General features: G+C 37.1%; 1 protein-coding gene across 3 annotated transcripts in view; it reads right to left on the bottom strand.

The window, feature by feature from the left end:
• Positions 1-15,078, bottom strand: part of LOC115224349 (solute carrier family 45 member 3) — a 110,872-nt gene that overhangs the window by 77,889 nt on the left and 17,905 nt on the right. The window contains exon 1 of one of the 3 annotated variants that reach the window (XM_036513473.1): positions 10,817-10,950. The exons of the other annotated variants lie outside the window; for them this stretch is intronic. The gene's annotated coding sequence lies outside the window, so the exon portion shown is untranslated. Of the gene's footprint in view, positions 1-10,816; positions 10,951-15,078 lie in introns of those variants that run through there. 3 annotated transcript variants of the gene reach the window in all.

Consider the following 15,078-nt stretch of genomic DNA (forward strand, 5'->3'; position numbering starts at 1 on the left):
TACACATACATACATATACATACATAACATACATATAATATATATATATATATATCTATATAATACATATATATACATATATATACATATATATACATTATACATAATATACATATATATATATATATATATTACAATATATACATATTATATATATATAATATATATATATATATATATATATACATAATATACATATATATATATGGTGGAAGCACTCCGTCGGTTACGACGATGAGGGTTCCGGTTGATCCGAATCAACAGAACAACCTGCTCGTGAAATTAACGTGTAAGTGGCTGAGCACTCCACAGACACGCGCACCCCTAACGTAGTTCTCGGGGATATTCAGCGTGACATAGCAAGTGACAAGGCCGGGTCCTTGAAATACAGGTACAACAGAAACAGAAGCAAGAGTGAGAGGAAGTTTGGGCGAAAGAGTACAGGGAGGGATCACGACCATCCCCTGCCGGAGACTCGTGGAGCTTTTAGGTTTTTCGCTCTATAAACACTCACAACGCCCGGTCTGGGATCGAAACCGCGATCCTATGACCGCGAGTCCACTGCCCTAACCACTGGGCCATTGCGCATCCACATATATATATATACAGGCTAGAGGACGCCGTGATGGCGTCAGCCCTCCTGTGACGTTGATGATCGCCTGGGGCTAAATGCATCAGTAACACCCCCACCGCCCTGCCCTGTCCCTAGCCACATTCAGATGGCTAACGTCCCTTATTTTTTATATATATATATAAATACATATATACATATATATATATATATATATACATATATATATACATATATATATACATATATATATATATATATACATATATATATACATATATCATATATATATATACATACATATACATACATACATATAATAATACATACATATACAACATACATATAATACATACATAACATACATACATACATATATACATACATATACATACATACATATACATACATACATACATATACTACATACATATACATACATACATATACATACATACATACACATACATACATATACAATACATACATATATATATATATATATATATATCTACATATATATACATATATATACATATAATATATATACATATATATACATATATATACATATATATACTATATATACATATATATACATATATATATATATATATATAATTACATAATATTATACATATATATATTGGTGGAAGCACTCCGTCGGTTACGACGATGAGGGTTCCGGTTGATCCGAATCAACAGAACAACCTGCTCGTGAAATTAACGTGTAAGTGGCTGAGCACTCCACAGACACGCGCACCCCTAACGTAGTTCTCGGGGATATTCAGCGTGACATAGCAAGTGACAAGGCCGGTCCCTTGAAATACAGGTACAACAGAAACAGGAAGCAAGAGTGAGAGAAAGTTGTGGCGAAAGAGTACAGCAGGGATCACCACCATCCCCTGCCGGAGACTCGTGGAGCTTTTAGGTGTTTTCGCTCTATAAACACTCACAACGCCCGGTCTGGGAATCGAAACCGCGATCCTATGACCGCGAGTCCACTGCCCTAACCACTGGGCCATTGCGCATCCACATATATATATATACAGGCTAGAGGACGCCGTGATGGCGTCAGCCCTCCTGGTGACGTTGATGATCGCCTGGGGCTAAATGCATCAGTAACACCCCCACCGCCCTGCCCTGTCCCTAGCCACATTCAGATGGCTAACGTCCCTTATTTTATATATATATATAAATACATATATACATATATAATATATATAATACATATATATATATACATATATATATACATATATTCATATATATATATACATATATATATATATATACATATATATAACATATATATAAATACTATATATACATACATACATATATATAACATAATATACATACATATCTATACAGACATATATATACATACATATAGATATATACATATATATATACATATATATATATACTATATATACATACATACATATATATACATATATTAAATATACATACATATAATACATATATAACATAAATATATATACTACAATATATACATACATACATATATATATATACATACATATTACATACATATATATACATACATATATATACATACTTACGTATACATACATATATATACATACATACATATATATACATACAATAATAACAAAGGGTAAAATTAATTAATTAATAAGTAATCAATAATTTCACCAAGTAGAATTCGGCATGAAAAAGGACCATTTCATGGTAAACTTAAGTAATACTAAATAAATAGGGTTCAGCAAAGATTTGCTTTACCACATACTGAAGTTTAGAAATAGCAGCCAAAAAACGTTAGCTATTTCTTCTACATTAAAAAAAGTTTTTGGCTGCTATTTCTAAACTTCAGTATGTGGTAAAGCAAATGTTTGCTGAACCCTATTTATTAAGTATATATACATACATATATATACATACTTATATATATATATATACATATATATATATACATATACATACATACATATATAAATATACCTATATATACATACATACATGCGCACATATATATATATACATACATACAAATACACACACACACACACATATATATATATATATATATAAACATACGTACATATATATTTATATATAAACATACATACATATATATATATATATATATACACATACATAATAAATGAAAAAATGCATGGTAAATAAACAAACGACATAATGTATAGTGAGTGTAAAACTGGATGGGAGACAAACACAGAAGGTCCCTAATTGTTCATCAGTTACCAACCAATTGGTGAAACTCAGCTTCATTGGTGTGACACATCGTCCTTATATAGGAATGACACATTACGTTGGCAAATAAACTTTACTGTATCATCATCATCATCATCATCATTGTTTAACGTCTGCTTTCCATGCAAGCATGGGTTGGACGATTTGACTGAGGACTGGTGAACCAGATGGCTGCACCAGGCAGCAATCTTGATTTGGTAGAGTTTCTAAAGCTGGATGCTCTTCCTAATGCCAACCACTCTGAGAGTGTACTGGGTGCTTTTATGTACCACCAGCATGAGGTCCAGTCAGACGGTATATATATATATATATATATATATATATATATATCACTCACTTTGAGCACTTTGACCAACCAGTCCGTCAGGCGTCCATTTGACACCGCTGGTCACAGCACGCTGTCCACTCCTCTCTGGATCGCGCCTTTCAAGACCTCCACGACGGTGGAATTACGATATATATATATATATACATACATATATACACATATATATATACACACACACACCTACATATATATGCATACACATATGTATACATATATACATACAATCACACACATAGAGAGACATGTATGTATCTATGTGTGTATGTATGTGTGTGTGTATGTCTGTGTGTATGTACGTATGTATAATACAATTTAATGCAGGTCACTTTTAAACTCAATACAACAACGTTAAGTGAGTGCTATTTAGCGAGCAATTTTGAATGGCTGGTGAGAGAAGCTCTTGAAGAAATGATATAAAATACTTGACCCTCTTCTTACAGGAATTCTCTCCTCAACAAAGAAATTCTTTGATGTTTAAGCCAAGAATTTCCTTCCCTAACTGGAGTGGTTGCATCAGGAGGCAACAAATGAGGTCTTGTGTGGTCACTCAACCTCTGAGAAATAACAGCTGAATCTTCCTAAAATCATACCATACCATGTTGAGGAAGTAAATACACAATGGAGGATATAGTTTGAGGGAGACTAGGCCAGAGAGAGAAAAAATGGATGGGGACGGCAAGAATGTCTTTGATTGGCATGTTTCAGGATTGACCTTGGGCTAAACAGTAACTGCTTGTCAGCCCTGGTCAAACCGTCCAACCCATGCCAGCATAGACAACGGGCATTAAATGATGATGATGATGATGATGATGATGATGATGATTGTGAAAGTCTCCAAGCGTCTTGCCTCAAGCATTTAGGAACATCATTGTTCCAAAGATTCTGAAAGGAATGTGAAAAATCCCGAATAAAGAAAAGTCAAACTTGAACGTATTTATGTTTTGAACATAACACACTTGAAAGATCTATTCCCAGTTGTTGTTGTTTGTTCCTTCTCGAGCCATGCCTGGCTCATAAGGGCCGGTTTCCCGGTTTCTTGGCGTATAGGTTCCCCACCCGGACAGGACGCTGGTCCATTGCAGGTGAGCTGCAAGATGCAGGAGGAAAGGGTGAGAGAAAGTTGTGGTGAAAGAGTCAGCAGAAGTTTGCCGTTACCTTCTGCTGGAGCTGCGTGGAGCTTAGGTGATTCGCTCATAAACACACACATCGCCAGGTCTGCGATTCGAACCAGCAATCCCTCAACTGCAAGTCTGCTGCTCTAACCACTAGGCCATGTGCCTCCACTATTCCCAGTTCACACTATGATAGACTTGGGCCAATCAAAGTCTTGTGAGTGTATCTCATAGATGGAAACTGGAAGAAGCCTATTGTGTGGAGCCAAGAGTGTTGATAGCTTAGAACTTGGGTTGAATGATTCTCTGGAAATACCCGACCTTTAAACCCTACCCTGACCTAACATATATATATATTCTTTTATTCGTTTCAGTCATTTGACTGTGGCCATGGTGGAGCACCACCTTTAGTTGAACAAATCGACCCCAGGACTTATTCTTTTGTAAGCCTAATATTTATTGTATCAGGCTCTTTTGCCAAACTGCTAAGTTACAGGGACGTAAACACACCAACATCGATTGTCAAGCGATAGTTGGGGGTGGGGGTGAAACAAACACAGACACACAAACATATACATACATACATACATACATATATATATATATATATATATACAATGGGCTTCTTACAGTTAAGTCTACCAAATCCACTCACAAAGGCTTTGGTCAGCCTGAGGCTATAGTAGAAGACACTTGCCCAAGGTGCCACACAGTGGGACTGAAGCTGGAACCTGTGGTTGGTAAGTAAGCTACTTACCACACAGCCACTCCTGCACCAAGCCACTCCCATATAGTTAATCAAAAAAATGGAGAAAAAAGACAACAATAAAAAACAACAATGTGAGGGCATGGTATTAATACACACACACACACACACACACACACACACACACACACATATATATATATATAATATATATATATATATATATATATATATATAATATACAAAGGAATAGGGATTTTAAATCCAGGCAGATACCTTACAAGGACTCTGTTACAATCCATTGTTGGCTAACCACTCTGAGTATTAGGAAACATTTAGAACCATTTATTCTAAACAGTTTTTTTGATTGGTAACTCTTGGGTTTGCTTTGAAGAATTCCAAGTAGAATTCCAGAACATATTAGACAGATATAATAAAGAATGGAAAAGTATACATCTTTAGAATTTTTTAAATAAATTTTATTTACAGCATTTTAAATTCCAGGCCTTGTGCCTATAGCAGAAAATGCCAAAAAAATTCTAAAAATGTATGATTCTTCATTATATATTTGTGTGTGTGTGTGTGTATACGTATTTATATATATATATATATATATATATATATATATATATATATATATATATATATGCACATACATTTTTTTTGTTCATAGATGTGTGTGTAATTATGTGTATGTGTGTGTGTATGCTATTGTGCATGTGTCTGTATTCCTGCATTCATGTGTGTGTGTGTGTATGTGTGAGTGTTTGCTATGTAGTAGTTTACTAGGGTAGGCACTTGGAGAAAACAGCACACCCAGAATACTTGGGAAAACGCTTGACACTTAAAGGTGCCAGCCCAATCCCCGGTTGCGGATACCTGACACTCGTTATTTTATCACCTGCAACAAGGCGGCAAGCTGGAAGGATTGTTAGTACACTGGGCGAAATGCTTAGTGGTATTTCATCTGTCTTTATGTTCTGAGTTCAAATTCCGCTGAGGTTGACTTTGCCTTTCATCCTTTCAGGGTCAATAAATTAAGTACCAGTTACATACTGAGGTTGATCTAATCAACTGGCCCCCTCCCCCAAAATGTTATGCCTTGTGCCTAGAGTAGAAAAGATTGTAACACCAGCAACAAATGCTGTGCAACAAGCAGAATAATAATAATAATAATAATAATAATAATAATAATAATAATAATAATAAATGCCCTGATGCAGTACCAGGCAGTGGCTCTCATGGCTTCTGATCTTAACTGATTGGAAGTGTTATCATGTACATTGTTTTGTCTTGGTATAAAAGATGGGCTACAGCAAATATTCTGCTCAATACCACAGATTTGCTTGTCAGTTGTTTGACCTTAACCAGTTGAGCATGTCCCTTAGTGGCTGACGATATGTGCATCTCTGATCACAAGCAGAAGTAGTTGGGGAGCATCATAGGCATGTGTTGAGAGGGATTCTTTGGGGTTTGAATAATTCACCTCTGGAAACATGGATGTTTCCCTCAACATCCTTAAACAACCCTTATTCAGGGACCTTTTTGAGCTGGATGGGTTACTCGACCAGAAGAAAATTCTAACTGGGCCCCACCTGCAAGGTCATGTGCTGTTTATCTTGATATGAGATCACCATGTCGCGCACATATGGTTGTGATGCATGTACCCAGTGTACCCTTATCAAACGAGTAGTCATGATGGGTATACTGGGCTTCGTATATTTTACCCCAGTGTCACTTTGATGGCATGCACTGCTCTCTCACTCACTCACTAATAATGATGATGATGATGATGATGATGATAATAATAATTATGACGACAGTGATTGCTTTTAACAAAAGTTGAAATGCAGGACATGAAGGGTGGGGCCTACACAAATCAAAAAGAAATGAACAACAACAAAATAATAACTAAAAACAATCTAAATATAGAATCAAAAAGAAATGACAGGAAGAATGCTTAAGGCTTTCAACTGGGTCAGGCTTTATATGCAGATCTAAACAAAGGTAAAAGGTGTGTTCATAAGAAGTTATGGCAGAACAGACAAATATAAAAATGAACATGTCCTATTTGGACTAAATTAGGTTTTATAAATTGTGATAAACAGTTGCCAACACCCAACACATACATGTTCAGCCCCCCCCCCCCACCACCACCAATCTCTTTTCAGAAATGTTGGTAACCATGTAACCATGTAGTACATCTACAGCCAAGGAGCTTCTCTTGTTCTTGCCCTTTCTCTCCAAGCAGAAAGCCACCTCCCTCTCGGCTGTATGGCAAACTTCTGCTTGTGCCTTGAAAACAACAAAGCACCCAGTAAATGTTGTAAAGTTGTTGGCATTGTGAAGGGAGGACATGGAGGCAATGGAGACTTGCCTCAGCAAACTCTCATTTATTCAAGCATGGAAAAGTGGACATTAAACAGCAGATTTCATAGAGGCTGAACAAGCCCCACAATAGACAGACAGACAGACAGACATGGTGGTGGTGGTCTACTCCTTGTACAGAGTCTGACAACCTCTCATACTCACACCTTAGGTCCATCATGGCATCTGATGTGGCTTTTTAAACCAGACAATGCTTTGAAAAGACACCCACTTAAAATGCAAATCTGCTTTGGACCACCAAGAGCTGCAATTAGGGTCTGGTCTTTAGGGATCTTAAAATATCCTTTGAGACCTCCATTAGATGTGCATGCATACATACATACATACATACATACAACCATACATACATGCATACATACAACCATACATACATACATACACACACACATACATACATACATGCATACAACCATACATACACACATACATACATACATACATCCATCCATCCATACATACACACACACACACACACATACATACATCCATGCATACATGCATGCATACATACAGACAGAGAGACATGAATGTAGATATAGGTATAGGTGTGGCTGTATGGCTAAGAAGTTTGCTCCCCAGCAGTGCGCTTTTGGGTTCAGTGCCACAACATGGCACCCAGGGCAACCAAAACCTTATGGAGGTTTTCTAACATTGAGGATATGAAATTCTGATGTCTCTATTTTTTAATCCTGTTCACTTTCCCCTAAAAAAGGACTTTGTCCAAAATTTTTGGATTTTCCATTCCCCATAGCAACTTCTCTTTTTCTTAGATCAACACCAGTCCCATTGGAGTCTGTCAGTGAGAGAGAGAGAGAGAGAGAGAGAGCCTGAAACACGTTTCTGTCCCCTTGCCTCAACATCTGGTAACAGCCGTGCACTTCCAGTCATCATCATTTCACATCCCACATGTCATTGCTTGCGGGGGTTGGACGGTTTGACAGGGTCCGATGGCGCTAAGGACTACATTGCGCTTTAGCGCAGCGGTTCTCGACCAGGGGGCCGTATGACTCCCTGGGACGGCGAGGGGGGGGGGGTCACACCAGCAAGATAATAAATCAGGGGCCCACATTAGTATTTTAAATATCCACAAGAAGTTTTGACTTAAATGTGTGTATTGCAAGGTACAGCTCGGTTTCTTTCTAAAACGTTTTGCATAATTCAACTGATACAAGAGAATAAGAAACTAGGAATTTCGAAAGACATCAGAATAACAAACGTTATGATTCCCCCCATGGACACACACACACACATACACCACCACCACCACTACTATTACTACAACTAGTAATAATAATGATAAAAATAATTTCTTTTATTAGCCACAGGGGCATAGACGACGGGAACATCACAAAGACAACAAATTTACATAAAGGATGAGGAGAAAGAAATGGAAGAAGCATACGCAACATGTGATAACGTGAGTGATATGGGGGAAAGTGCAGCTAGGGGCCAATCAAGGAACCCCACAGATCCAGGATTACCCTGACCAACGATGCTTTCTTTATTCACTTCTAAGGATTCGCAAAAATGTTGGAGATGATGCAGGACAATGCATTCTAGGATCAGGTAAAAACGTATAAAAATTAAATGAATGGAACCGATCGAACAGGGGTACAGAAAGTCAGCAATATTCAAAATTATTAACCCCCAAAATAAAAAGACAAATCTGACAATCAAGGCAGGATTTGAACTCAGAACGGTATCAATTTTTACTAAATCGGATTTCCTAAGTTCAGAGTTCAAATTAAGCCGAAGTCGACTTTGCCTTTCATCCCTTTCAGGGTCGATAAAATAAGTAGCAGTTGAACACTAAGCCGATATAATCGACGAGGTCCACCCCAGAACATTCCAGGCCTTGTGCCTATATTAGAAGGAATTATTTACTAAAAGCCAGGCCGATGGATCAACAGATTTCATTCAGTGAACAGCATAGGAAGAAAAAGAAAAATTCCTTGTAGTACACACGACCTTTTTAGGCTATAGTTTCATAATCGTGTTAAAGTATAATTTTGTCAAATAACATTTCGGGGTTGCACCGGTCGGTTAAATAATGGGGCGATTTAGTTGGTTGTAACACTTCTTCCCACAAAAGCTGGGTGTCTTTCTGCCAATGTTATTAAACAAGTCACTGACTTATTAAATATTATTATGGAAGTCGAACCTCGGAGAGTCTGTGTAATCGGTCGAAGTTCTAGAAATAGCAATCAAATCACCCTTAAATGCAAGGAAAGGGCACGTGTATATGTACAATGTATTTTAAGCATTTATATATATATATATATATATATACACACACACACACGCTCACTTCTAAACTCCCAGATTACTCTCATAATTATATACATACATTATATACATATGTAAAATACATTTGACTGTTTTAGTCAAATGAATTGATAGGCCCAGATACAACATCCAAAGGTACATCGTTTTTTTTTCCTCTGATGAAATTATATTCGTGTCACATAAACGTAAATTTAATGTAATTTAATTTGTAATTAAATTATTGAGTATTAATTGAAACGGCTGTAAGAAGCGAAGATAACCAATTTGTTAATAATAAATCATTGTCAACCTCCTTGTCTCCATTCAACTGGATATAAACTATATGCTTAATATATAACTATTGTTTTAAGGGAATTTCATTCCCCCAAAATACTTGGTATTGAACCAGTATTTCCGGGGTTAACATATCCTATAATTAAATTTATATATGTATATATATCGTTTGTAAAAAACATAAATCCGAAAGAAGCACACTCTAAGATGTAGAGCAGTATACATTCCACATTATATATATATATATATATATATATATATATATTATATATATATATATACACACACACACACACACACACACATACATACATACATACATACATACATTCGCATGCACGAAGAGTTTATATATTTATAGCCAGATGCATTTAAACGTACACACAGATGTCTTAGAGGGTGAAATATACGAACTTCTATCAATATAGAAAGCACACGCGCACGCACTGTTTATACACTCTCTTATATACAAATACGTTTACAAGTCTACAGCTAGACGTGTAATGTACAATAAACATACACATACTTAGATCTATATACGTTACGTTCTGTATGCCAGTGTTAAATATATATATATGTATATATATATGTATGTATATATATATATATATGTATGTATATATATATATATATGTGTGTGTGTGTGTATGTATGTATATATGTACACACACAAAGTCCCGTGAATATATACTCTGTTTATAACGGGCCTTGTATATATAGTCGTCTATGAAACTAACAGAAGTTTTTATAAATACATCCAAACAGAAAACTAATTAGAAACCCTATATATACACACCACCACCACAAACGGTCGCTGGTGGCAGGGTTGCCAAGACGTGATTAAATGTACAAAATACGATAATCAAATTGATAAATAAAAGATACTCAACAGGAAGAACCTGGATTAATTTCCCCCATTTTCAGTCCGGGCGGCAGCAGAAATAATATTAGTGAGTCAAATAGTTTTCCAACAAGGAGCCTCTATGTGAGAGTTACCCGACACGCTAGAAATAGCAGCTAATTCTTCTTCATGTCACAGCACCACCAACAGCAGACATGACTGAGTGGTTGAAAAGTTTGCTTCGAAAACGCGTGGTTTCGGTTTCACTCCCAGTCAATGTCTGCTGGGGCAACGTTTTTCTTTTCTTTTTTCTTATAGCTGTCTGTGTGTCCTTGTGTTTATCCTCCAACCGCTTGACAGTGTTGGTTTGTTCACGTCCCTGTCGCTAAGTTAGCAATATTGCCAAAAGAAAGCAAGTACCATACTTTAAAATAAGTACTGTGGTTGATTTGTTGGACTAAACTCGATATGGTGGTGCCCCAGCATGACCACAGTCCAGTGCATGAAACAAGTAAAAGAGTAAATAAAAGTGATGGTCCAGGTTAGTATGCCTCTGATAGTTTATCTGCCCAATCAATGAGACCATACTCAGGGTTAAAACACTTTGAACAAATAATTTCTAGTAATTTCAAACCAGCTTCAGTTCTGAGTTCACTTTGAAAATCATCACTTGGCGCTCATCATCATCATCATCATCATCAACGTCGTCGTCGTTTTAACGTCTACTTTTCCAAGCTTGCATGGGTTGGACAGATTTTTAAGGCAGATTTTATTTTACAGCTGGACGCTCTTCCTGTGGCCAACCCTTACCTGTTTCCACACAAGGTAACATTTCTCCCATGGCCAGACATATTTCATGGAAGATTTGAAACAAGGAGCACTTCTCATATGATGGTGACACTCGTTTACAGCTATTGTGTGATGGCAAGGCAAGGAGACAGTAACACAACACACACACACACACACATGCATATACTTATATATGTAAAATACAAAATGGGACAAGAACGCAAAGCTTCCGGACAACTTGGTGATACAAAAAGGGACAACAAAACATCCAGATAGACGATACAAAGAAAACAAGGACAGGGCATTCGAAGTTTTCTATCTTCAGTCAAGAACCGGATCATCCTCGCAATTTCGGCTGATTATTCTTGAGATTGCTCCAATCTGGCCAGCCCCAAGGAAAAACTAAGCTAAGAGCATTAGATTCCTTGGAAGAAAGCATCGAATGTATACAAAAACAAGGACGAAAAAAATGGACAATGTTACACAAATATAAATACAATAAAAAAATACATATATACATAATATACTAATATATATATATATGCATGCATACATAAATACATATATGCATATACATACGTAAACACACGTACACACACACATACTAGGGGCTGGCACACAGTTTCCGTCTAGAAAATCCTTGCAAGACTTTGGTCAGCCGAAGGGTAGAAGACACCCAGGTGGGATTAAACGCAGAACCATGTGGGTGGAAAGCTTGCCAACACCTGTGCTGGCACCACATAAATGGCACATGTGCCATTGGTACACAAAAGACACTTAGTATGTTCTGTAAAAAGAAAATGGAGTCTAGTGTAGCTCTCCAGCCTTGCCAGTCCCTGTCGAATGTCCAACCGATGCCAGCATGAAAAAGATGTCAGATGAGGATGAGCTACATCTGGATATTAAAATAAATACCCATTGAAAATCAATTTAATTCTGAATTTAAATTGTTGATATACCATAAAATGTTGTAATTTTGTGTCAATCAATAACATTCATTATTCTCTCAATCACCATCACTCATCATTAAGGCAGCAAGCCGGGTGAAATGCTTAGTGGTATTTCGTCTGTCTTCATGTTCTGAGTTCAAATTCCACCGACTTTGCCTTTCGCAGTTAATTAAATAAGTACCAGTTATGTACTGGGGTTGATGCAATCGACTTAATCTCTTTGTCTGTCCTTGTTTGTCCCTCTATGTTTAACCCCCTGTGGGCAATAAAGAAATAAATATCAATCATCATTCTCTCCCTCTCTTCTTCCAGTCATCCTATCTTTACAATTATCAAATTAAAATGAGAAGGAGCAATTTGTTAATTAAGTTACATTAATGATTCCCTCGGCAGGCATAGCATGGGTTGCGGGTGAGGGGAGGGGCCTGTTTAATAGCCACACAGCACTCAGACCACCACCTTCTTTAAACCTAACACACTTCCATCAGCAGCAGACGCAAGGTACGTAAAGAGGCTGTCCTGTCTGATTCCTCCCTCCCAATGTTACACCACAGATATCGTTAGTTAACGATTGTACTTGTTTGACCACAGAGAAGACATTCCACTTCTGCCCACTTCATCTTTTCACAAATAATTTATCTCCAACTTTGTTCTCCATCCCAGTATAAGAGAAAGTTTTTTTCCCCATTATATGATTTTGTCCCTAACAAAGCTTGAGGCCACTGCAGCACAAGGGTCTATAAAGAAGGAAAAGAAAGGGGTCAACAAATTCAAAGAAAGCTTAACCCTTTAGCATTTACCATTCCTCAGTCAAATGAAATGTTTATTTATTCACATCGTTTGCATTATCTGGTAGCTTTGAGATTTCGATAATGTGAATGTATATTTTTTGGATGACATTTTAGGGTCAGTGTGAGAGGCCTGATCTGGCCAGTTTAAACGTAAGAAAGGGAGAATATTTTGGCTGGACATGGTCAATTTAAATGCTAAAAAGGGTTAAAGGATTGAATATCATAGTCCAAAGAAAAACACGACAATGGTAAGGAGTTGCAGGGATCAGCAGTTTGAGGCAAGAAGCCCTTAGAATATAAAGATTTATGACTAACAAGAATCTCAACAGAGAAATGATGTATCTGAGATGACAAGCAAGTGATACATGAGAGGGGGGGACTAAACCAGAAAGCTCATCAGAGCAGTGGCCATAGAAAAATTTTTTAAAGAAACACAACAAAGATTTCAACGATGAGCCAAAGACTTCACCCTAATAGAAAGGAGACTTGCCATTGTAGCAACTCAAACAATGATATTCAATGCCAGGGCAAATGGCGGCCTTATGGAGATACAAGATACTCTCAAGTGTAAGACTGAACAAGATTTGGCTGATGTTTCTAGTAAGTCAGGTAACCACTTAAAGGCACCTTCAGTCCTTGTGTTAAAACCTTCAATGAATTATCACAGGTAAAAGTAAGAAGGGCTCAAGTTTATGTATTAAATGTTGTATTAATGGAGGGACATCAATTGGAGTTTCCTGCATGCAGGCTAAGCTGAACTTATATGAATAAAAGTGAATAATGAACCAAATTTTAAAGGAAACTAAGTACTCTAGGGTTGGAAAGAAAGTAATTTCGGTTTTTTAGTGTGAAATAAAAACCATTTTTTTTTCATACAAAGAATGAACTTTAATCAGTTATATATTTTCCATTTGTTCGATGACCTTTTGCCATCTTTCTGGCAACTTCTTGATTCTGCGCTCATAGAACAACTGGTCTTCATCAGCCAAAAACTGAAGCAACTTCCTCATCGTTATTGAAAGTTTTACCATTCACAGAATTTTGCAAACTTTGAAATAAATGGTAATCTGATGGTGCATGGCTGTGGCATCACTTCCCAACCAAGCGCCAGTCATTTTTCGTGTGTTAGCAAAGACATGTTACGTAGTTCCATACTTCAATTATATGGCTTTAGTTTTAAACCTCAGAAAAAGCCACAGATCTACAAGAGACACTAGACTTCAGGTGCAATTAGCAAAGATAGAAGCAGGTGAGCAGAGTTTAAGATTACAAGGCAGTATATAAAGAGAAATCAAGGTAAGTGGCAGTGGTAGGAAGTTTTGCTTGTCAATCACGTAGTCTAGGGTTCAGTCCCACTGCGTGGCACCTTGGGCAAGTGTCTTCTACTATAGCCCCAGGTCAACCAAAGCCTTATCAGTGGATTTAGTAGATGGAAGCCTGCTGTATATTCTTTTATTTGTTTCAGTCATTTGACTACAGCCATGTTGGAGCACCACCTTTAGTCAAACAAATCAACTCCAGGACTTATTCTTTGTAAGCCTAGTACTTATTCTATTGGTCTCTTTTGCCAAAGTTCTAAGTTACAGGGACATAAACGCACCAACATTGGTTGTCAAGCGATGGTGGGGGAGACAAACACAGACACACAAACACACATATATGACAAGCTTCTTTCAGTTTCCATCTAGAAACATCAGCCATTCAGAAGGCTATGGTCAGCCTGAGGCCAAAGTAAAAGACACTTGCCCAAGGTGCCACGTGGTGGGACTGAACTTGGAACC

This window comes from Octopus sinensis, linkage group LG25 (assembly GCF_006345805.1).
Source record: "Octopus sinensis linkage group LG25, ASM634580v1, whole genome shotgun sequence".
Lineage (NCBI taxonomy): Eukaryota > Metazoa > Mollusca > Cephalopoda > Octopoda > Octopodidae > Octopus > Octopus sinensis.